The sequence below is a fragment of the Nycticebus coucang genome, chromosome 4 (assembly GCF_027406575.1).
Source record: "Nycticebus coucang isolate mNycCou1 chromosome 4, mNycCou1.pri, whole genome shotgun sequence".
NCBI lineage: Eukaryota > Metazoa > Chordata > Mammalia > Primates > Lorisidae > Nycticebus > Nycticebus coucang.
The window spans coordinates 126,204,304-126,225,862 of NC_069783.1; the positions used below are offsets into that span (position 1 = coordinate 126,204,304).

The 21,559-nt window shown below is 42.0% G+C and overlaps 1 protein-coding gene across 3 annotated transcripts in view; it reads left to right on the plus strand.

Moving 5' to 3' along the window:
- The first annotated feature begins 935 nt into the window (after window positions 1-935).
- Window positions 936-21,559, plus strand: part of CORO1C (coronin 1C) — a 148,960-nt gene continuing 128,336 nt past the window's right edge. Inside the window, exon 1 of one of the 3 annotated variants that reach the window (XM_053588996.1) lies at window positions 936-1,031. The gene's annotated coding sequence lies outside the window, so the exon portion shown is untranslated. Of the gene's footprint in view, window positions 1,032-1,353; window positions 1,476-21,559 lie in introns of those variants that run through there. The other 2 variants (XM_053588995.1, XM_053588997.1) reach the window with 2 other exon arrangements.

Sequence of the window (21,559 nt, forward strand, 5' to 3'; positions counted from 1 at the left end):
TAATCTAAGTGCAAGACTCATGTGATCTCACAGAATCCTGTGAGGAGGTGTTGCTATTACCCCTATTTTACAGACAAAGAAACTGAACCTTAGAGAGGATGGGTCATTTGCTGTCTGTGATAGCTATTTCGGTTCGCGTGGACCTTGAGTTACATAACACACATTTCTGAGGCTCACGCTTAAAATGAAAAATCCCCATGTGAATCACAAAGATGCCTTGCTCTGGGAAGGAAACAGCCTTACCCCTCAGCAGACCTGCCTTGTTAATTCAGTTCTCCAGACCCAGTTTCCCCAAATCTTGTTATTTCTGAAGTTGGTATATCAGATAGGGGCTCTGGATATCAACGGGACAACTTCTTCACGACAAGATTAGGGAACTCAGCCCAGAGAGGTGAAGGAACTGCCACAGGTCACACAGTTTGACAGCAGCAGATCTGAAACTGGAGTTTTAGGCCTGACTCTGAAACTGGAGTTTTAGGCCTGGGACGCCCAATTGTTGAGGGACTTAGGCCAGGGAAAAGAAGGGAGGGACCTGGGAGTTTCCATTTCCTCACCTGCGAAATGGGGTCAGTCGCGGGCCATCTCTGTGTAATTGTTGGAGTTACATGCGTGTGGCTCAGCCCAACAGCAGCCACCTGGTGACAATGGACAACAGGCCAGGGAGAGGTAGAACGTCGGGAGTCCCCAGAGGTGGTGGTGGGAAGGTGAGATTGGGGCAGGGGCGGAGCTTCGTAAGCCAGAGGCGGGGATTCGGACATTTGGGGAGGGACTTGGAGTTGAAGCGTCTAGACAGATAGTGGGCGGCGCCTGAGATGTTACCAATGGAATTAAGGGTTTCTGGGCGGGGCTTCTGAAGTCTGGGCGGGGTTTTGAGTGCCAATGGGCCTGTTCTAAGGCGGAATTGGGCTGGGGAGCCGGGAGGCTTGCTTCAGGCTTGGGGTGGGCAGTGGGCCGTGCTCAGAGGAGCTGATGTTCCGGTTTTAAGGGGCTTGAGGGAATCTTTGAGGAACCAGACTTGCAGAACCAAGCAGGTCAATGGGCGGAGGTCTAAGAAACCCGCTCCAAGTTCTGAGGGGTGGGCGTTGCTGGAGGCCCTTGTGGGCGTGCCCTCCAGCCGCTCAGTTGACCAGAGAGCTGGGCGTGCGCTTGGGCACCGCCCTCCTTCTCGGCTCACCTGCATCCCTCGGCGTGACCAGAGGGGCGCTAGGGAGGGAGAAGCTTGGAACGTAGAGTGGGAAGCGGGCTTCCCCTCCCGGAAGTGGGCGTGGCACCCGCCAGCCCGGCGGCCCTGGTTGGGTGCGGCGCGGCGCGGGGGCGGGGCCGCCGAGGGGCGGCGGGGGCGGTAGTGGCTGCCCGCGCCCCTCCCCCGCGCGGTGCTCAGTGCCAGGCGGGAGGCGGCAGCGGTTGGAGGGTTCGCCCGGCTTTGCAGCGGGGACTTCGGCGGCGGCGGCGGCGCCTCAGGCACCTCGGCCCTGGTGAGCAGCGCGCGCTCGGCTGGGCCGCTCGTGAGCGAGCGGGGCGGGCAGACCAGTCCTCTCAGCATGTGCCAGCGCCCGCTGACAGGGGCCGGCCGGGCGAGGGGCAGGGCCGGGTGGAGGGGAGAGGGCTGGAGCAGGCTGCGCGGTGCGCGGATCCTTGGGCGGCTGTGCAAGGGGTTAGGGTTGTGGGCTCCTGCCGGGGACGCTGAATCTTGGGGGAAAAAGATCTGGGGACAGAACCAGTTGGCCTGGGGAGCGTGAAGCGGGGTCCCTGTAAAGGAGGAGGCTGCCCAGAGGAGGGTTTGAGAGGTCTGAAATCCTCCTGGCTGGGTGAGGAGCCGCGGACCGAGTAGGGACGCGGTTGCCCAAGGAAGGTATTTAGGGGCCAGGGACTGCCTGGATGGGTGAGGAAGGGCTGGTGGAGTCCAGAGCACAGAGCCCCCGGGGCGCCAGGCCTGGGGGCGGGGTTTGGGCCGCCCTAGGGAGCGAGTGGGTGAGGGGTGGGCATGGGCCAGGCTCACGTGGGGCCGGGAGAGCTGGGCCCTGCGTTGGGAGGGCCGAGGGCGGCCGCCTGGCCTGGGGGTTGCCTGGCTTTGGGTGCGAGGCTAGCTGTGGGCCCTGAAGACCTAGGTTGGGGGCCAGGCAGGGCGGGGCAGGGCTAGAGCTGGAGTAACGTGGGTGGGGGCGGCTTGGGAAGAGGCTGAGCCTGGCGGAGGGAGCAGAGGGCTGGGACTGGCGGGGGGGTTGGGAGAGGAAGAGCGGGGCAGGATCGCTGCAGGGTTGGGGAGTGAATTGGGTGATTCAGAGAGATGTGTTTCCCTAATAGCGGGGCAGCTGGAGAGGGACACAGTAAAAAGGAGCTGGTGCAGGTAGGGTTCCATTGCGTCGAAATGACTGAGGATGAGGTCAGATGTTGAGAGTGGAATGCAGGAACCGAGCTCTCCCGCCTGTCCCCACGGTCGCACGCTCACCAGCTCTCGGTCTCTCTAACGATTTGAATGTGTTGGGGGAAGTGGCAGGCTGCGGAGAGAGCCGTGAAGAAAGGGGCTTCCTCTTGGAGGCAGGCGCTGGCCCTGCCATCCTTTTTTGGGAGTGTTAACAGTATTTTGAACGCTGGAAAAGGAATAGTAGGCTTTACTGCCTCATGATTTAGAATCACATCCTATATTTGGCCTCAATGTAGGCTGCCCTTGTTTTGTGGTGTCTGAAGTGCTCACTCTACATGTTGCAAACGTGGGATTCAGAGTGAGAAGCAAATTGCAAGTTGTTCATCTCCCTTGGGATAGCAAGAATCAAAGGTTTTTCCTTACTATATGACATTTTAAAAGAATTGAATATAGGGCGGCACCTGTGGCTCAGTGAGCAGGGCGCCGGCCCCATATACCGAAGGTGGTGGGTTCAAACCCGGCCCCGGCCAAACTTCAACAAAAAAATAGCCGGGCGTTGTGGTGGGCGCCTGTAGTCCCAGCTGCTCGGGAGGCTGAGGCAAGAGAATCGCCTAGGCCCAGGAGTTGGAGGTTGCTGTGAGCTGTGTGACGCCACGGCACTCTACTGAGGGGGATAAAGTGAAACTCTGTCTCTACTAAAAAAAAAAAAAAAAAAAAAAAAAGAATTGAATATAGCGCGTTTTTGTAGACTGGTACTGGGTGGCAAATAAATTTACTTTTCGAAATAGTTATCACAAAATATTGGGCCCTGTTGCCACAGCCTTCCCGCCTGGTATTACATCCTAGAACAGTACTCGTAGGGCTCTTAGTCTCTCTGTATGATAATGCATCTCATTGTCCTTATCTGGCAAAACGTTCTTCTGACACCAGGGCCTGCTAGAATAGAAACATGATTAAGTATAAGCAGTTGCTTTGTACCATCTGTTAAATTGTGAAGGCAAACAGATATCTGTTTAATATTAATTCACATTCTGCATTTCCTGTAAAACTGAAGAAATGCACAAAATCTATTCTGGATTTGATTCTATATATTTCAGATGACTGATGTAAGGGAACTATATATATAGTTTGGCTTTAGTCATAATGTCTGGATGTGAAGCCTTAAGTAGTGAACGTTGGATGTGAGAGATCACATAAATAATAGGAAAAAAGTGAAGTAAAGCTGATAATTGTACCTTAGGTCTTGAAGTGCAGTGTTTTGTAATAGGTGGTAGTCATGTGTACTGAGGATTGAACAAAGATTTGCTATAAAGGTCAGGTACACACCTTTTTGACAAATCTGGAATATGCCTTGTCCACATTTGTTTTTTATTACTTGTGGAAGGTACCTTAAAGCCTGATGAATTTTAATAGATACATACCAACAAAACATCACTGCACACAATATTCAATTTTTCACAGTCGTTTGTTACTTTGCCTGCAGATTGTGCTAATCAGCATTTATGTCTATTTATATGTAGTTTGGGATGAGATTCAGGATTCATGAATAACTTTTTTTAAAATACTGTTGGATTTTTTTGATATAAGTTTTATGTTTAATACATTTGTCACTTCTGGGATTCACTCCAATCATGAGGAGGAGAGTCATTCTAATAACTAGGGGATGGAATGTTCAAAAGGACAAATTATCAGTTTTTAAGTTATATAAGTGGGGATGTGGAAGATTTAATTCTTTATGCTGGCAAAATATTAATTTCTTAATATTTTGGTTTGTAACACCCCGGTACTGTAGAAAAGGTATTATTAATTGGGCTGTTTTGTCTTTGAGCTCTCTTCTAGGAGTGAAGCACTAATAAATTTGAGTGCTACTTTCATTTTCAGGGTACAAATCCATATGGTAAAACATCTTAAGCTGATTTTCCATTAATGACTTCCCTGTGTTATCCTATCCCTAAGTTATGAAAAGTTTTCTGACACTTCTATGTCTTTTTAAACTTATGATGCCTTTTCTGTATTAAAACATGGAATTCTTCATGAATATTTCAGTATGACCTAGTACCTAGAATGTTAAGTAATAGAATCTCTCTGGGTTTTCATTGCCCTAGTTCACATCTTTTAAAGTGAGTGAACAAGATTCTGTACTCCTTCCTGAGTGCACACTTTGTATTTCAGCAGTGCATAATGGGATCTTTTTTGTCTCATAACAGTTTTATTGAGATATAATTCACATGCCATAAAATTTACCCATTTAAAGTGTACAATTCAGGCAGGCTTGAGAGCTAACACGTATAATCCCAGCACTATGGGAGGCTGAGGTGTGAGGATCATTTGAGGTCAGGAGAGTTCTAGACACCCTGAGCGAGAACAAGACCTTGTTGCACCAAAAAACAGAAAAATCAGCCAGATTTTGTGGTGTGCACCTGTAATCCCAGCTACTCAGGAGGCTGAGGCAGGAGGGTCATTTGAGCTCAGGAGTCTGAAGTTGCAGTGAGCTATGATGATATCACTGCACCATAGCCACACACACAAAGAAATTTAAAGTGTACAATTCAGTGGTTTTTAGTATATAGTATTTACTGAGTTGTGCAGCCATCACTACAGTCAATTTTAGAACACTTTCCTTACTCCCAAGAAGAAACCCCATACCTATTAGTAGTAGCCCCTCCCTATCCCCCTATCTGCCCAGCCATAGGCAGCTACTAGTCTACTTTCTCTATGGATTTCCCTTTTTGTTATTCTTTTTGAGATGGAGTTTCAGGCTGTCACCCTGGGTAGAGTACCATGGCGTTGTCATAGCTCACAGCAACCTCCAACTCTTGGGTTCAGCTGATCCTCTTGCCTCAGTTTTTAACTATTTTTAGTAGAGACAGAGTCTTGTTTTTGCTCAGGCTGGTCTTGAACCCATGAGCTCAAGCAATCCACCCACCTTGGCCTCCCGGAGTGCTAGGATTATAGGCATGAACCACTGTGCCTGGCCGGATTTCCATATTGGGACATTGCTTATAAAATGGAATCAAACAAGATTTGGTTTCTGTGTCTCACTTCTTTTACTCAGCGTGTTTTCAAGGTTTATGTATGTTGTATGTATAGTACTTCATTCTTTTTTGTAGTGAAATAATATTCCATTGTATGAATATCCATATATCAGCTGATGAGCATTTGGGTAAGCATTTTTGGCTTTTATGAACAATACTGTGAACATGTTTTCATTTCTCTTGGGTATATACCTGGGGGTGGAATTGCTAGGTCATATGGTAACTCTGTGTTTAACTGTTAGAGGAACTGCCAGACTGTTTTCTAAAGCAGCTGCCCCATTTTATAATTTTCACCAACAGTGTATGAAAGTTCCAGTTTCTCTATATTCTCGTCATTACTTCTTATTCTGTTTGTTCTAGCCATCCTAGTGAGTGTAAAGTGGTACCTCATTGTGGTTTTTCCGTTTTCCTAAGGGTTAACAATGTAGAGCATCTTTCCATGAAATTAGTGGACATTTTTGCCACTAATTTTGGCAAAACATCCATTGAAATGCTCTGCCTATTTTTTTTTTTTTTTTTTTGAGACAGAGCCTCAAGCTGTCACCCTGGGCAGAGTGCTGTGGTGAGTTTATTACTCCATCCTCTTCCCACTTTCTGAATCCCACTTATCTTTTGGGATTCAAGTCATGAGGCTTTTCCTTCATGAAAACATCCTCATCCACACAGGCAGATAGCGTCCCTGTCTTCATGCCTTGTACATTCATCTCTATCTTATGCCGTTGTGACTGAATTTGAGTTTACAGTCTGAAAGGTACCTTTCCGGTGAAGGCAGAATGCAACAGAGAAATTCACTTGGAAAGCAGACTGAGATTCTCATTCAGTTTGGTCACCAGTGCTTATTGGATGTTTGCTAAATGAATGATTATTTATTGAAGTTAATTGGAAAGATTCTGAGGTCAGTGGGTTTCTCTGATTATTACTAATGTCTTTATTGCTTATGTTAAAATAACATGAAGAACAGGGGTAATTCCTCTCAGCCTTTTTGCATCCAAGTCTTGTTCTTACCAAAAAAGTGCTCAGATGTAAAACCACGTGTTTAAAACATTTTTCCCCAAAGACAAGAACATTCTCATTCAGGTTCTTTCCCCCTAATGAACAGTAATGACGGGTGCACAGCCTTCTAAGTAGGGTAGGCAGCAACACATTTAGTTTGGTACGATTTAGCCACATCAGATGCATACAGGCCAGCCCTAGTGGTATTGGGCTGGTTGGTACTCCAGCTTACCCTCAGTGCACTCATGAGAATGTTTGTAAATTGGATTTCATGGATATGTCCTTTGTTTTCATCCGTTCATGGTCACTTGCTTCTCTTGCAGCATCTTACTCAAGTTAATATTCTTTCATTATATTTTGTGTTATGTTCATTTTTAGTACTTTAATTAAAATATTTCACTTAGTGTCTTTCTGAGAATTAGGAGAAGCCAATTGGCCATTGTTGGATACATTTGCTTCTTTTGTGCTCATTAATGGTTGAATTGTGGTAAGGGGCTTCTCACTAACTGTGACTTCACTGGGTACCTTATCTCCCTGAGCCTCATTTTCCTCTTCTATAGTATGCACATATCAATGACTACTTTGCAGGGTCATTGTCAAGACCTAATACAGAGTAGATGCTGAATACATTCTTGTTTCCCTACTCTTTGCTCTTCAATGTTAATGATGGAAGTGGGGAGAACCAAGTAGAGTAAGTTTAATACATTTTACTTCTGATGTAAAGCTATTAAGGTATGAGTTCCCACTCCCACCTGAGGATTTTAGACTTTGATTCAACAGTTGAATCACTAAAGTGCGAAAATGTCTAATTTTAAGATGAGAATGTGGTGTTAAAAATGAGGCAGTGTTTTTGCATCTGTCTGAATTGGAAATGTCTATTCAGATAAGCTTCCCTTTTTCGGGCCTTATGTATTCTGTCTGTCTGTCTATTTTTTTTTTTTCTGTCTGTCTATTTTAAGGAAAAGGGTTTAGTTCCTGGGAAAGAGTGATCATTTTAGAATTTGAAAGGAGATTGCAGGGGAGTACTTGAGATACTCATCTGCTTATAATGTGACTGGCAACATTATGATAAAATGTAACATTCTGTGTGGGAAAAGAGTTTCTATAGTTTTATGGGATGTTAAAATAGGCCTGTCATTTGAATCTTACATTAATAACAAAAAACAGTTCCTCCTGTTTGCTGCAGTAATGAGAAATTGAATCAAAATATTGCAAAGGTGAGAGTGAAAGAGAGAAACTAGAATATAAATGGGAGTAGGAAGACCTATATATTGTAAAACTGAAGGCAGTAATTTCACAATACGTGTTTATTTTATCCCCTCTGGTGGTGCAGTGGGGTCTACATTTCTTTTTCAAAAACTGTGAATAATGGATCATAGTTAGCACTAGTGTTTCCTCACCTTTTAAAGAATATACCGTTTGTTTTAGGGGCATTTAGAAGATTATTTCTCAGGTCCAGAGTCCTCATTCCTGACTGTCGGTGAGGCTCAGCTGTAGACCTTTATGAATATGGCTGCCTGGGCTTAAGCCCTCTAGTGAGTCTGCATCACAGCCAGAGCAGGAAGCCCTGAGCTCCCAAGTTACAGACGGGGGACTGTGGTCACAGGATCTTGAAGAGCTTGCTCAAGATCAGGAAAGTAACTGTCTCTTCGTTCCTTTCTCTCAACCTACCTCCTCATTTCAGATGTAGTATGAATTCATTTTAACTGGTGGTAGTGTAGATTTATATATAGTGTGTACTTTTTTGGTAAACAGTATGAATCTAACCTGGCTTTCCCTTTTTAGTCTTTGACCCAGTGCAGCAGTTCCATTCTCTTAACCTTTCACCATGGTCATTTGCCAGATCTTTAAACTGAACCTATGCATAGGTTTTATCTCTTCATTTCATCACCACAGTGGTAGCTAGTACGAATGTTGTTGTTGTTATCGTCATTTTCCCCCCACATATTCACGTTGTGTCTGTATTAAACTGTGAAACTTGGCCCAGGTTTTCAGGAGGATTTTTAGATGCAAATTTGAAAATACATGAAATTTCTTGGATAAGCCTTTGGTAGACTTAATGTTCTAGTTCTAACGTAAAGTTCGTTGACAGTCTTTTACTGATCTCTTTTTATTTCCTCAATCTTATAATGTAGCCATTAGTAGTAATCAGCGATTTTAAGGATTTGTTTTGAGTGTTTGGAAGACTGGTTATTATTGCAAAAATGCCTTGCATTGTGTCTTGCTTGGCACTGGTAGGCCACCTATATATGAAAACACTAAGTTTTGACATTAACAACACGTGTCCAGTACTGGCACTATGCAGATTGTCGTGGGTATAATGAAAACCATGTAGGATTAGGAGAAGTTGATCATTGCTTCACAGTGTGGTCATTCTGTCTCTGGGGAACCAAGACAGACTGCAAGTCTGGTCACATGGTGGTTTGCTATAAGAGCCTTTCTTGCTGCATTGTGGAATTGGGTGTGTATCCCATGTTCCAAGAACTGCTGAGGCCTTCATTCTTAATGAACAAAGCAGTAGTTTTTCAGTTTCATGAGAGACCATGGTAGACACATAGGAAAGAAAGTGTTGGGAGAGAGAAGCTTTTGGGGGTGTATTTTCCACTTTTGGCATTGTAGGGGTGCTTAACAAAATTCACAGGCACCCTTTCCTTGTGACAAATGTTTAATCACCATTATTTTCTTACTTCACATGCAAGATACTTAAATTCCTTTTAATAATGGTCAAGCATTCTTTTCTAGTTAAAGATTCTAATTCCTTTCATTCTTAGGAACTTAAAAGAATTGAGAGTGATTTATACAAGCTAAAATGCTGCCTGAGTGGTGACTGAGGAATACATTGGAACTTGAGCTATCATCTCTGCTAAGCAGGAAGATTTATTAGGAGACTAGTCACTTTACTAGCTAGATGGTGAATTAATTTTGTGGTTAGTAGTATCTTTTGCTTAACATTGTCATCCTAGTTTTTCTTGGCAAGTGAGAGAGAGGCTGGAGCCAACAAGGTTTGGCCACAGCACGTTGGGGTGATATTTAATAAGATACATGTTGTCTGTTTTAGAAATAGAGTAACTGTTCTTTAGGCTGTCTCTTATGTGGGCCACTATTGATTTACAGAGCTACTGTAGAGGTAGCTGGACGTCCTTTTTTCCTCACTCCCTAGGACTTTCTGTTTGATCTCTTATGCACTGTGGCAAAGTCTTGAATGGAATGGGCTGAATTACATTGTCAAGTAGAAGAAATACTGTATCTTACCTGCAAAGAATGGTTGTGAACATGTGTACACACTGCCTCCAGTGCAATTTCTGTTTTGAAGTCAGTGCGTACATTTAGTCCCCAGCTCAGGATGGGGTTGTCTTCTAGAGTCTAACTCAATTATTTGGAACTCGGGTGGCAATTTTATGTAGATTCAGTATTATAAGTAGTGGGTAAGTTCCCAGCCTAAGCTGAAGGAATCTGTTTTTAAAATTGTTAATGGTGATAGGGAAATTCTAGATCTTGTGAGCAGACAGTTATGTGAAAGGGAAATAAGGACCCCTGCTCCATCCCTCAAATGCCTTCTTTTGCAGGCTGTGTGGCATTGAGAGGCTTCAGGCCATTGTAGCCTTCCAGATCTGTGCTGGCCCTCCATGTTCTTCCTCTTGCTTCATTTCTCTCTTAATTTCTCTTAATAGGAAATTTCTTTTTCTTTCTTTTTTTTTTTTTTAGAGATAGAGTCTCACTTTATTGCCCTCGGTAGAGTGCTGTGGCATCACAGCTCACAGCAACCTCCAACTCCTGGGCTTAGGTGATTCTCTTGCCTCAGCCTCCCGAGTAACTGGTGCCCACCACAACGCCTGGCTATTTTTTATTGCAGGTTGGCTGGGGCCAGGTTCGAACCTGCCACCCTCTGTATATGAGGCCGGCGCCCTACTCACTGAGCCACAGGTGCTGCCCAACATTAATATATATATTTTTTTGGCCAGGGCTGGGTTTGAACCCGCCACTTCCAGCATATGGGGCCGGCACCCTACTCCGTCAAGCCACAGGCGCCACCAACATTAATTTTTTTTTTTTTTTTTTTGAGACAGAGCCTCAAGCTGTCGCCCTGGGTAGATTGCTATGGCATCACAGCTCACAGCAACTTCCAGCTCCTGGGCTCAAGCAAGTCTCCTGTCTCTACCTCTCACGTAACTGGGATTACAGGCGCCTGCTACAACGCCCAGCTATTTCTAGAGATGAGGTGTCACTCTGGCTAAGGCTGGTCTCGAACCTGTGAGCTCAGGCAGTACACCTCCCTTGGCTTCCCAGAGTGCTAGGATTATAGACGTGAGCCACCACGCCCAGCCTGTCTGTGAAATGTTTGCAGTCAGTTGTAGCAAGGCTTCAAGGGGAAAGTTTAGTGGAGGCATGAGGTGAACTCAGGCAAAATCCATACAGGGAGGCCAGCCCGACACCTGGAATCAGAAAGAAGCCCTGTCTGCTTTTGAAAGATTCTTCCTGTTACCTCTAAAACTGTGAATCTGCTTTTTTTTTTAACTACTCATGATTCCTTTTTTTCTTTTCCATTTGGGAATCACAGCTTGAAGGGGGTCTTAAGTTTTAAGTGAAGGGGCTTGGTTTCTGTGACCTTTGGGAAATAGATCAGGGCAGAGTAATGATTGTAAATTGTGGCAGCTCGTACCAACCAGAGCTAGGTACTGGTCCCATCTATTTTTCTGTTCTTTTATAAACTTACCCCAAAGTGGCTAGGTGTGGTGGCTTACATCTGTAAATCCCTCCTTTTTGGGAGACCAAGGTTGGAGGATTGCTTGAGCCTGGAGTTTAAGACCAGTACGAGTGACATAGCAACACTCTGTGTCTATAAAAATAAAAATATTAGCTAGGTGTGGTGGTGCACACCTGTAGTCCCAGTTACTCAGGAGGTTAAGGCAGGAGGATTGCTTGAGCCCATGAGTTTGAGGCTACACATCTCGCCACTGCATGCCAGCCTCGATGACAGAGCAAGATCTTGTCTCTTAAAGAAGAAAAAAAACCCAATGAAGAAATCTCTACCAGCACCTTTTTTCTTCAAACAGTGGTAAATAACTGACCTCTCTTTTTTGTTAATGCCTCTGCAAAGAGTTTGACTGCCTCATTTCAAAAAAACACTTCTTATTCAAACATTTTATGATACATAGTGTAATAAGGATTAGGGACTCGAGTTTTTTGGTTTCATTAAAAATTTTTTATCTTTCTTCATACAGTCTCTTGTGGTAAGCTTAATGTTTTAATTTACTTTAAAAATATGTAAAAGTTTAAAAAATACATAAGAAGCTTCCTCTAGTCCTCTAGTGAATGATTCTGTAGTATGGATTATGAGGCTCTGTAGGAATTCAGGGGACAGGCATTGGAGACTCAGTGTCTTTGGGACCCTTGAGAGTGGGAACCTGCCCAAGGGTTTGTGTTAGTGTCTTAGGGTGAGTCAGAACAGGTGTAACTGGGGAAGGTAGTATAAGACGGGTAGGTGGGATGGCCTAGATTGTGGAAGGTCATGGTAATATTAATAAAATGTACATTTATGCAATATGTTAGAGTAAAATGTCAATATAGTTTGGTTGTTGAGTGATAAAGGTAGAAGAAAATGTAATTGTGTGTGTCACTGGTGTTAGTGATTTCTGTGCTGATGCTAATTGGATTTTGGGTTAAATGAGTAGAAATTAAACAATAATTATAGAATTATTTTCTAGTTTGTCAACGTGGACACCAATACTGCTGTCTTCCCTGTTCATTAAAAGCAGAGAATGTCCTACCTTTTTTGTGCATTTGTGGCACATGGTAGGTGCTCAGTGTTAGTTGAATGATTGAATTTCAGTTTTGCTTAATACACTTGTGATAGAGATTGTCATTTTTCCACTTTCCTAGAACATGAAACGAATAAAGAAGTTTTTATGGTGTGAAAGGATGACTAATTGTAAATATGTGCTTATTAAATTATCTTATGATGGGGATACATTCTTTATTTCCAGGCTTTAAAATATTTATGAAAAATGGCTCGGTGCCTATGGCTCAAACGGCTAAGGCGCCAGCCACATACACCTGAGCTGGTAGGTTGGAATCCAGCCTGGGCTTGGCAAACGACAATGATGGCTGCAACCAAAAATAGCCGGGTGTTTTGGTGGGCGCCTGTAGTCCCAGCTACTTGGGAGTCAGAGGCAGGAGAATCGCTTGAGCCCAGGAGCTGGAGGTTGCTGTGAACTGTGATGCCACGGCACTCTACTCAAGGCGACAGCCTGAGGCTCTGTCTTAAAAAAATTTTTTTTTAATGAAAAATATATTTTAAAAACTATCTTATAAGCTAACCTCATAATTTTCATTATAAATAAAAAGAAGAGGTGTGGTGGCTCACACCTGTAACCCCAGTACTTTGGGAGGCTAAGGCCAGGAGGATTACTTGAGCCCAGGAGTTTGAGGTTGTGGTGAGCTATGGTCGTGTACTACACTCTTGCCTGGGTGATAGAGTGAGACCCTGTCTCTAAAAGTAAAAATGTTAGCAAAATGTTTCTGTGTATGCACATATACTATGTATATACACACATTTATTTATTGAAATATGTTTTATTTGTAAAACACATATTGCAATTTTGGTTATTTAAAGCATAAATTCTAATAAAAAACAATCTGATACTATATTTTGTTACTTTATCACAAATTTACTTAACTGACTTCTTGAATAAATTAAGACTATTGGTAGCATGAGATTCTTATAGCTTTGTTTTGTAGCTCTAGTTAGCAAGTTTGAGTTAGAATCAATGAGGTAGCATCTTGAGGAAGCTTTTATCTGAGAGTCTTTGTCAAAATAGATATCGGGAGAACCATAATCTGTATCAAAGTGTGGGTTTAAGGTTAAGGTAGCTATTGAAAAAACTGAGCTTTCAGATGTTGGCGTGGATGTGGAGAAAAGGGGAAACACTTCTACACTGCTGGTGGGAATGCAAATTAATACATTCCTTTTGGAAAGATGTTTGGAGAACACTTAGAGATCTAAAAATACATCTGTCATTCAATCCTATAATTCCTCTACTAGGTATATACCCAGATGACCAAAAATTACATTAGAACAAAGATATTTGTACCAGAATGTTTATTGCAGCCCAATTCATAATTGCTAAAGTCATGGAAAAAGCCCAAGTGCCCATCGATCCATGAATGGATTAATAAATTGTGGTATATGTACACCATGGAATATTATGCAGCCTTAAGGAAAGATGGAGACTTTACCTCTTTCATGCTTACATGGATGGAGCCGGAACATGTTCTTCTTAGTAAGTATCTCAAGAATGGAAGAAAAAGTATCCAATGTACTCAGCCCTACTATGAAACTAATGTATGGCTTTCACATGAAAGCTATAACCCAGTTACAACCTAAGAATATGGGGAAGGGGGAGAGGGAGGGGAGGGAGCGGGAGGATGGACGGAGGGAGGGTGATTGGTGGGATTACACCTGCGGTGCATCTTACAAGGGTATATGTGAAACTTAGTAACTGTAGAATATAAATGTCTTAACACAATAACTAAGAAAATGCCAGGAAGGCTATGTTAACCAGGGTGATGAAAATATGTCAAATGGTCTATAAAACCAGCGTATAGTGCCCCATGATTGCATTAATGTACACAGCTATGATTTAATAATAAAAAAAAAAAAAAGAAAAAACTGAGTTTCCCTTTACTGCCTTTCTCAAGAGTTTCTTGTCCTTTGATGTGCTGATTGGCTAGAAAGTATCATTGTCCCAAATTCTCCCAGGGGGAAGACTTGGAAGTTTGTCCACAGTGGACCTGTGAGGAGTTCCAGGCCCAGCCTCAGAGAAGTCTGAGGGCATTTGAATGACTCCTGGAACCCCAAGGATTTAATGTGTTGGGAGTTAATTTAAAATTACTCAAGAATTGAGTAAATAAGATAGGGTGAATTGTGCACTATTTCAACTATTAAATGATCCATCATATAGGAGTTCATTTATATATACTGAAGTTTGAAAAATTATAGACTTTAGTTTATATCCTTTTAGTGATAAGTGATCGCAAAAAGTGAGTTGTTTTATAATTGCATTTGTGTTTGTGTGTTATTTCTGGAAATTTTCAGAGATTACTACAAAGCATAAATGTTGTTGTTGAGAAGAGTATTAGGAATGGGAAGCCCCGATCTTTCTGAGTGATCTTTCTGAATGACTACTGGACCCTAAGGATTTAATGTGTTGAATGATCCCAAGATCATTTCTAAGGCATTCTACTTAAAATTATTTGAAAATGCTTCTGCCTGCTTTTATTTGAGGCATAATGAATTATTTATTCACCATTATGCAGTCCAGTGAATTTAATATGGATAATTGACAATCATAATTTCCCTTTTTAAGTTTTTTTTTTTTTTTTTTTGTAGAGACAGAGTTTCACTTTATGGCCCTCGGTAGAGTGCCGTGGCCTCACACAGCTCGCAGCAACCTCCAACTCCTGGGCTTAAGCGATTCTCTTGCCTCAGCCTCCCGAGTAGCTGGGACTACAGGCGCCCGCCACAATGCCGGCTATTTTTTTTTTTTTTTTGGTTGCAGTTCAGCCGGGGCCGGGTTTGAACCTGCCACCCTCGGTATATGGGGCCGGTGCCTTACCGACTGAGCCACAGGCGCTGCCCCCTTTTTAAGTTTTGATGTAGTTTGGAAAGAGCATGGATTTGAGATAGTTAGGTTTATGGTTTTACCAGCTAAGGCTGCTAAAAGCTTCTCATAATACAATATTTCTTCTCAGATTATTTAGCCCAAATGTTTTCTCCTGAAAGTGGGCTTTATTTATTTTTCTCTACTTCCCTGTATTTTAATTTGGTGAAATTGGATGTGTGGGGATTTCTTCCTAAAGAGCTGAGACCTAAAGGAATTGGGTGATGGTAAAGTATTTATTTGATAGTAACTATATTTTCCCCTGTGAGTTACATACAGTTTCTTGTACTCTGTTGTAAATACTGATACTGTGTTTTTTGGTTTTTTTCTTCCTTTAGAAGAGAGGTGTGCTGATAATGAAATAGTTTGTAATTTTATCAAAAATGATCAGGTAGACAAAATGATTTTTTCCTCAGGTGCAGTAAGACTATAAAAGCTGTGCTTTCTTGTCTCTATAGTGTGTCTGAAAATTCCAGAAACAAGGAAATTATTATTTTAAACAACGTTAGTTTCATTTTCAGAAAGCATGTTCAATGTTTTCCTTTAAGCTCTAGACACCTTTGTGGGTGAAAATACTATAATTTTAAAGCCACAGTTCCAGGTATTAATCTGAAAAGGTAATTAAGTTTAAAAAATACATATTTTAAAGTATTTTCCATATGGTTTTACTCTTCAGATGTCTACATGTAAAGAGAAAGTAATGGAGTCTTCCTCAGCTCCAAAGAGTTCAAGGGAAGGCACTATAGACCATTTAGTAGCATGAGTCAAAATTAGGCATTACTGTTGATGTACCTTCCATTTCTAAAACAGTTTTAAATGCAATTGACTTCAAATCTTTTGACTCCATCCATTGCCTCTGTTTCCATTGAGACTGTCACTTCTGGTCACTTCCGACAAGTGTGGTGACTTTCTAACTTGCTTCCCTAATTGCTCTCAGATGCTTCCACTTTCCTGTCCATTCTTCATCTGCATTCATGGTGATCTCTTTAAATGCAAATCTTTAAATTGAGCCACACACTCACACTCACAAGGAGTTTGCTATGGCTCCAAAGACAGTAAAGCTAACCTCCTTAGCAGGGCCTAGAGGGCCTTTTGGGATCCAGATGCTACTGACTTCCCAGCTTCTTCTAGTCAAGCTCTCTGGTCCCTAACCCCTCCAGGTTAAGCAGTCTAGTCTAACTAGGCTTGCTCTTGGTACAGACCCTTTACTCTATTGTTCTTCTCACCTCTCAGCTGGAGCTCACTTTTCTTTAATTAAGTTCTACTCATTCTTTGATTTCAGCCTAAATGTCACTTCTCTGGGACTATTCCTCTGAGTATTGACTTGTTTACCCTGTGTACTTCTACATCTCAGCACTTGTCATAGCAGCACATTGTTTGTGTGACTATCTGATTATGGTGTGATTTCTCCAGTAGACTGTAAGCTCTGTGAGAGTAGGGGCCAGATCTGTTTGCTCACAGTTGTGTCTGCACGGACTCCATGGTGCCAGGTAGAGCAAAGCTCAGTAAATAGTTGTTGAATAAATAAAAGGGATTAAGGACATATTCAGCATTCACAACTGAGTGTATGTGTTATATGTATAACCCTGAGAGTGCTAGAAATTAATTTCATTTGCAGTAAGTTGTGTGCATTTTATTAGGACAGATGTGGAATGCATCCCAGTGAAAGAAGGATTCCCTGTAGACTCTTAGGCTTCAGATTATAAGACCCTAAAAATCATTTAATTTACCTCTCCCATTTTTTATATGAAGAAACCAACAACCACAAAACCAAAATGATTTAGGTCGGATGTACTTATGTCTGACACACAAGCCAGAGATTTTCTACTCTCCTTTAATGTTGTCAGGAGTATATATGCATTTAATCCATTTAATCCCTGCTTGTTCAAGGTATAAGGTATTAAAAAGAGAAGACTGGGAGGCGCCTGTGGCTCAGTCGGTAAGGCGCCGGCCCCATATACCGAGGGTGGCGGGTTCAAACCCGGCCCCGGCCAAACTGCAACCAAAAAAAAATAGCCGGGCATTGTGGCGAGTGCCTGTAGTCCCAGCTGCTCGGGAGGCTGAGGCAGGAGAATCGCTTAAGCCCAGGAGTTGGAGGTTGCTGTGAGCCGTGTGAGGCAATGGCACTCTACCAAGGGCCATAAAGTGAGACTCTGTCTCTACAAAAAAAAAAAAAAAAGAGAAGACTGAAATTCATCAGTTGAAGGTGATTTTTTTTTTTTTTTTGCTGTTTTTGGTCTGGGCTGGATTTGAACCTGCCACCTCCGGCATATGGGCCTGGCACCCTACCCCTTTGAGCCACAGGTGCCGCCCAGGTGGTTATTTTGTTTTTTGATACTCTTTTGTCTATGACTAGCCTTTTGAAGTTTTCATAAAACTGCCCCCCTCCTTAAGATCTGGGAGTCTAGTAATTTCACTTCCTGGTATAAGAGTACTGCAAAAAGAATTAATAAATTCCAAGAGAAACTTCATCTGACTAAATAGTGGAAAACAGACTTAGCAGGTTTGAACAGTCATACAGTGTGCTTTTTACCTGTTGTTGATAAGAAAAGTAGGTCATTAATACAGAAAGAATATTTCAAAGTACATTCATGGATTAATTTTTAAGTGAGATTGCTAGTTCACTTATGTTTGTTAAAGTTCTGCGGTTGATTTGAGACCTCTTGGGATTAATTTGGCTCTTTGAGTTGTGTTCTGCTCTTTGAAGGGAGATGCAGATTTCAGTTTCTGAGTCTAGTCTCCTGTGAGATGGCTGCAGGCAGCCTCAGACGGTTTTATATGGTTCCATAGTGTTCTCAGGGAGTGCCTGCCTCTGTCTTCATGGTGGAGTTTTTTTTTAAGAGACAGAGTCTCACTTTATCGCCCTTGGTAGAGTGCTGTGGCATCACAGCTCACAGCAACCTCCAACTCCTGGGCTTAGGCAATTCTCTTGCCTCAGCCTCCTGAGTAGCTGGGACCACGGGCGCCCACCACAATGCCCGGCTATTTTTTGTTTGCAGTTTGGGCAGGGCCGGGTTTGAACCCACCACTCTCGGTATATGGGGCCAGCGCCCTACCAACTGAGCCACAGACCTTGCCCCATGGTGGAGCTTTCTTAAACAGTTTTTTTTTAAAGCTCTGGGGATGGGGAGAGATGGTTGTGTTTTTAAAGATGCTGATGATAAGCAGAAAATTGGGAAATATGAGGAATTGTAAATATGTCATCCTTACACACTATCTCTGCAATAAAAATACGTATTTTTGTCTTTGAAGAACTAGAGATGACTCCTAAAACCTTATAATCTCATGTTCTAGTAATTGCAAAATTTCTATAATGTCATTTCTATTGTATTTTAAGTGAGCTACCAGCCTCATTAAGGTTATCCTTTAGTTCATAAAGGGTCTTTCTTTCTTTTTTTTTTTGGAGACGGAGCCTCAAGCTATTGCCCTGGGTAGAGCGCTGTGGTGTCACAGCTGACAGCAACCTCAAACACCTGGGTTAAAGTGATTCTCTTGCCTCAGCCTCCCAGGCTGGATTTGAACCTACCAGCTCCAGTGTATGTGGCTGGCATCTTAGCTGCTTGAGCTACATATGCCACCAAAGGGTCTTCCTTTAATATAAGCGTGAGAAAGGATTTAGGATTTTTACCTTTCATCCAGGATCTTTATGTGTTGCTGTTTTGCTGTTTACATCATGCTCATTTTTTGTCAGACTCGATTTTCATTAGTTGTCTTGACTTCACATTCTACTCTAAATTGTAAGTGCTTACGTTTGAAGTTAGGTAGTTCCTAACTTCTTTGGGAAGAAGTTCTTAAAATGAGTACAGATTCTTTTCTTTTTTTCTTTCTTTTTTTTTTTTTTGTGGTTTTTGGCTGGGGCTGGGTTTGAACCTGCCACCTCCGGCATATGGGACCGGCACCCTACTCCTTGAGCCACAGGTGCTGCCCTAAAATGAGTACAGACTCTAACATGTAAAAGTGGTTCTTTCCTTAGATAGCTTTATGTCTCTCTTTTATGTATGCTTTTTTTTTCTTTTGAGGCAGAATCTCACTCTGTTGCCCAGGCTAGAGTGCCGTGACGTATGACGTCAGCCAACCGAGCTCACAGCAACCTCAAACTCCTGGGCTCAAGTGATCCTTCTGCCTCAGCCTCCTGAGTAGTTGAACTATAGGTGCATAATCATAATGCCTGGCTAATTTTTTCCATTTTTTTTAATTTTTTCTATTTTTAATAGAAACAAGGTCTCACTTTTGTTCAGGCTGGTCTTGAACTACTGAGCTCAAGAGACCCTCCCATCTAGTCCTCCCAGAGTGCCAGGATTACAGATGGGAGCTACTGTGCCCAGTCTATGCAAGAAACTCTTTTATATTGTTCTCTTCTTGGACAATTGAGCACATAGTTCTCTAGCTTAGAAGTAAAAATTTGCTTCTTGTATATAACTAATGCTCTGTTGTTGTTTCATTATATTTGTATGCTGAGTTTCTATATTTTGATTTTTCTATTTTTTTCCCACAAAGGCATAAATGTATTCATGATCTATGTATATATGACTTAATAAAAAAGAAAAGGGAATTTGCTATACAAAAAATTAGTCCAGGAGTGTTTTCTTTGTTGTTAATTCTGTCAAATTTTCTATATACACAATTAATTCATCTGTAAATATAGTTTTATTTCTCCTTCCCAATAGGTATACTTTTATTTTTTTATAATTATTTTTTTAACCTCCCCCCACCCTTCCCCTTTCTTGGCCCTTTCCCCATATTCTTGTGCTATAGTTGGGTTACAGCCTTCATGTGAAAGCTATAAATTAGCTTCATAGTAGGGCTGACTACATTGGATACTTTTTCTTCCATTCCTGAGATACTTTGCTAAGAAGAACATGTTCCAGCTCCATCTATGTAAACATGAAAGAGGTAGTCTCCATCTTTCTTTAAGGCTGCATAATATTCCATGTACCACAATTTCCTAGTCCATTTGTGGGTCGATGGGAACTTGGGCTTCTTCCATGACTTAGCAATTGTGATTTGAGCTGCAGTAAACATTCTGACACAGATGTCTTCGTTATATTGTGATTTTTGGTCTTCTGGGTATAAACCTAGTAAAGGAATTACAGGATCAAATGGCAGGTCTATTTTTGGGTCCCTAAGTATTCTCCAAATATCCTTCCAGAAGGATGCATTAGTGTGCATTCCCACCAGCAGTGTAGAAGTGTGCCCTTTCCTCCACATCCACGCCAACATTTCTGGTTTTGGATTTTGTTATGTGGGCTAATCTTACTGGGGTTAGGTGATATCTCAAAGTAGTTTTGATTTGCATTTCTCTGATGATTAAGGATGATGAGATTTTTTCATGTGTTTGTAGATCGTGTGTCTGTCTTCTTCTTTCTCTTCCAGTCCCTTACCCACCCTGAGATGGGATCACATGTTCTTTTCTTGCTAATACATTTGAGTTCTCTGTGGATTCTGGTTATTAGACCTTTATTGGAGGTATAACCTGCAAATATTTTCTCCCATTCTGAGGGCTGTCTGCTTGCTTTACTTACTATGTTCTTGGCTGTGCAGAAGCTTTTTAGTTTGATCAGGTCCCAGTAGTGTATTTTTGATACTGCTTCAATTGCCTGGGGAGTCCTCCTTATAAAATATTCACCCAGGCCGGTTCCTTCAAGAGTTTTCCCTGCACTTTCTTCAAGTATTTTTATAGTTTCATGTCTTAAGTTTAAATCTTTGATCCAGTGAGAGTCTATCTTAGTTAATGGTGAAAGGTGTGGGTCCAGTTTCAGTCTTCTACAGGTTGCCAGCCAGTTCACCCAGCACCATTTGTTAAATAGGGAATCTTTTCCCCACTGAATGTTTTTAATTGGCTTGTCAAAAATCAAATAACGGTAAGTAGCTGGATTCATCTCTTGGTTCTCTATTCTGTTCCAGACATCTACTTCTCTGTTTTTGTGCCAGTACCATGCAGTTTTGATCACTATCGATTTATAGTACAGTCTGAGGTCTGGTAGCGTGATTCCTCCTGCTGTGTTTTTATTGCTGAGTAATGTTTTGGCTATTCGAGGTTTTTTCTGATTCCATATAAAACGAAGTATTATTTTTTCAAGATCTTTAAAGTATGACAATGGAGCTTTAATAGGAATTGCATTAAAATTATATATTGCTTTGGTTAGTATAGACATTTTAACAATGTTGATTCTTCCCAGCCATGAGCATGGTATGTTTTTCCATCTGTTAACATCTTCAGCTATTTCTTTTCTTAAAGTTTCATAGTTCTCTTTGTAGAGATCTTTCACGTCTTTTGTTAGGTATACTCCCAAATATTTCATCTTCTTTGGCACTACTGTGAAAGGAATAGAGTCCTTGATTGTTTTTTCGGCTTGGTTATTCTTGGTATATATAAAGGCTACAGATTTATGGGTGTTGATTTTGTAGCCTGAGACATTGCTGTATTCCTTGATCACTTCTAAAAGTTTTGTAGTAGAGTCCCTAGTGTTTTCCAGATATACAATGATATCATCTGCGAAGAGTGT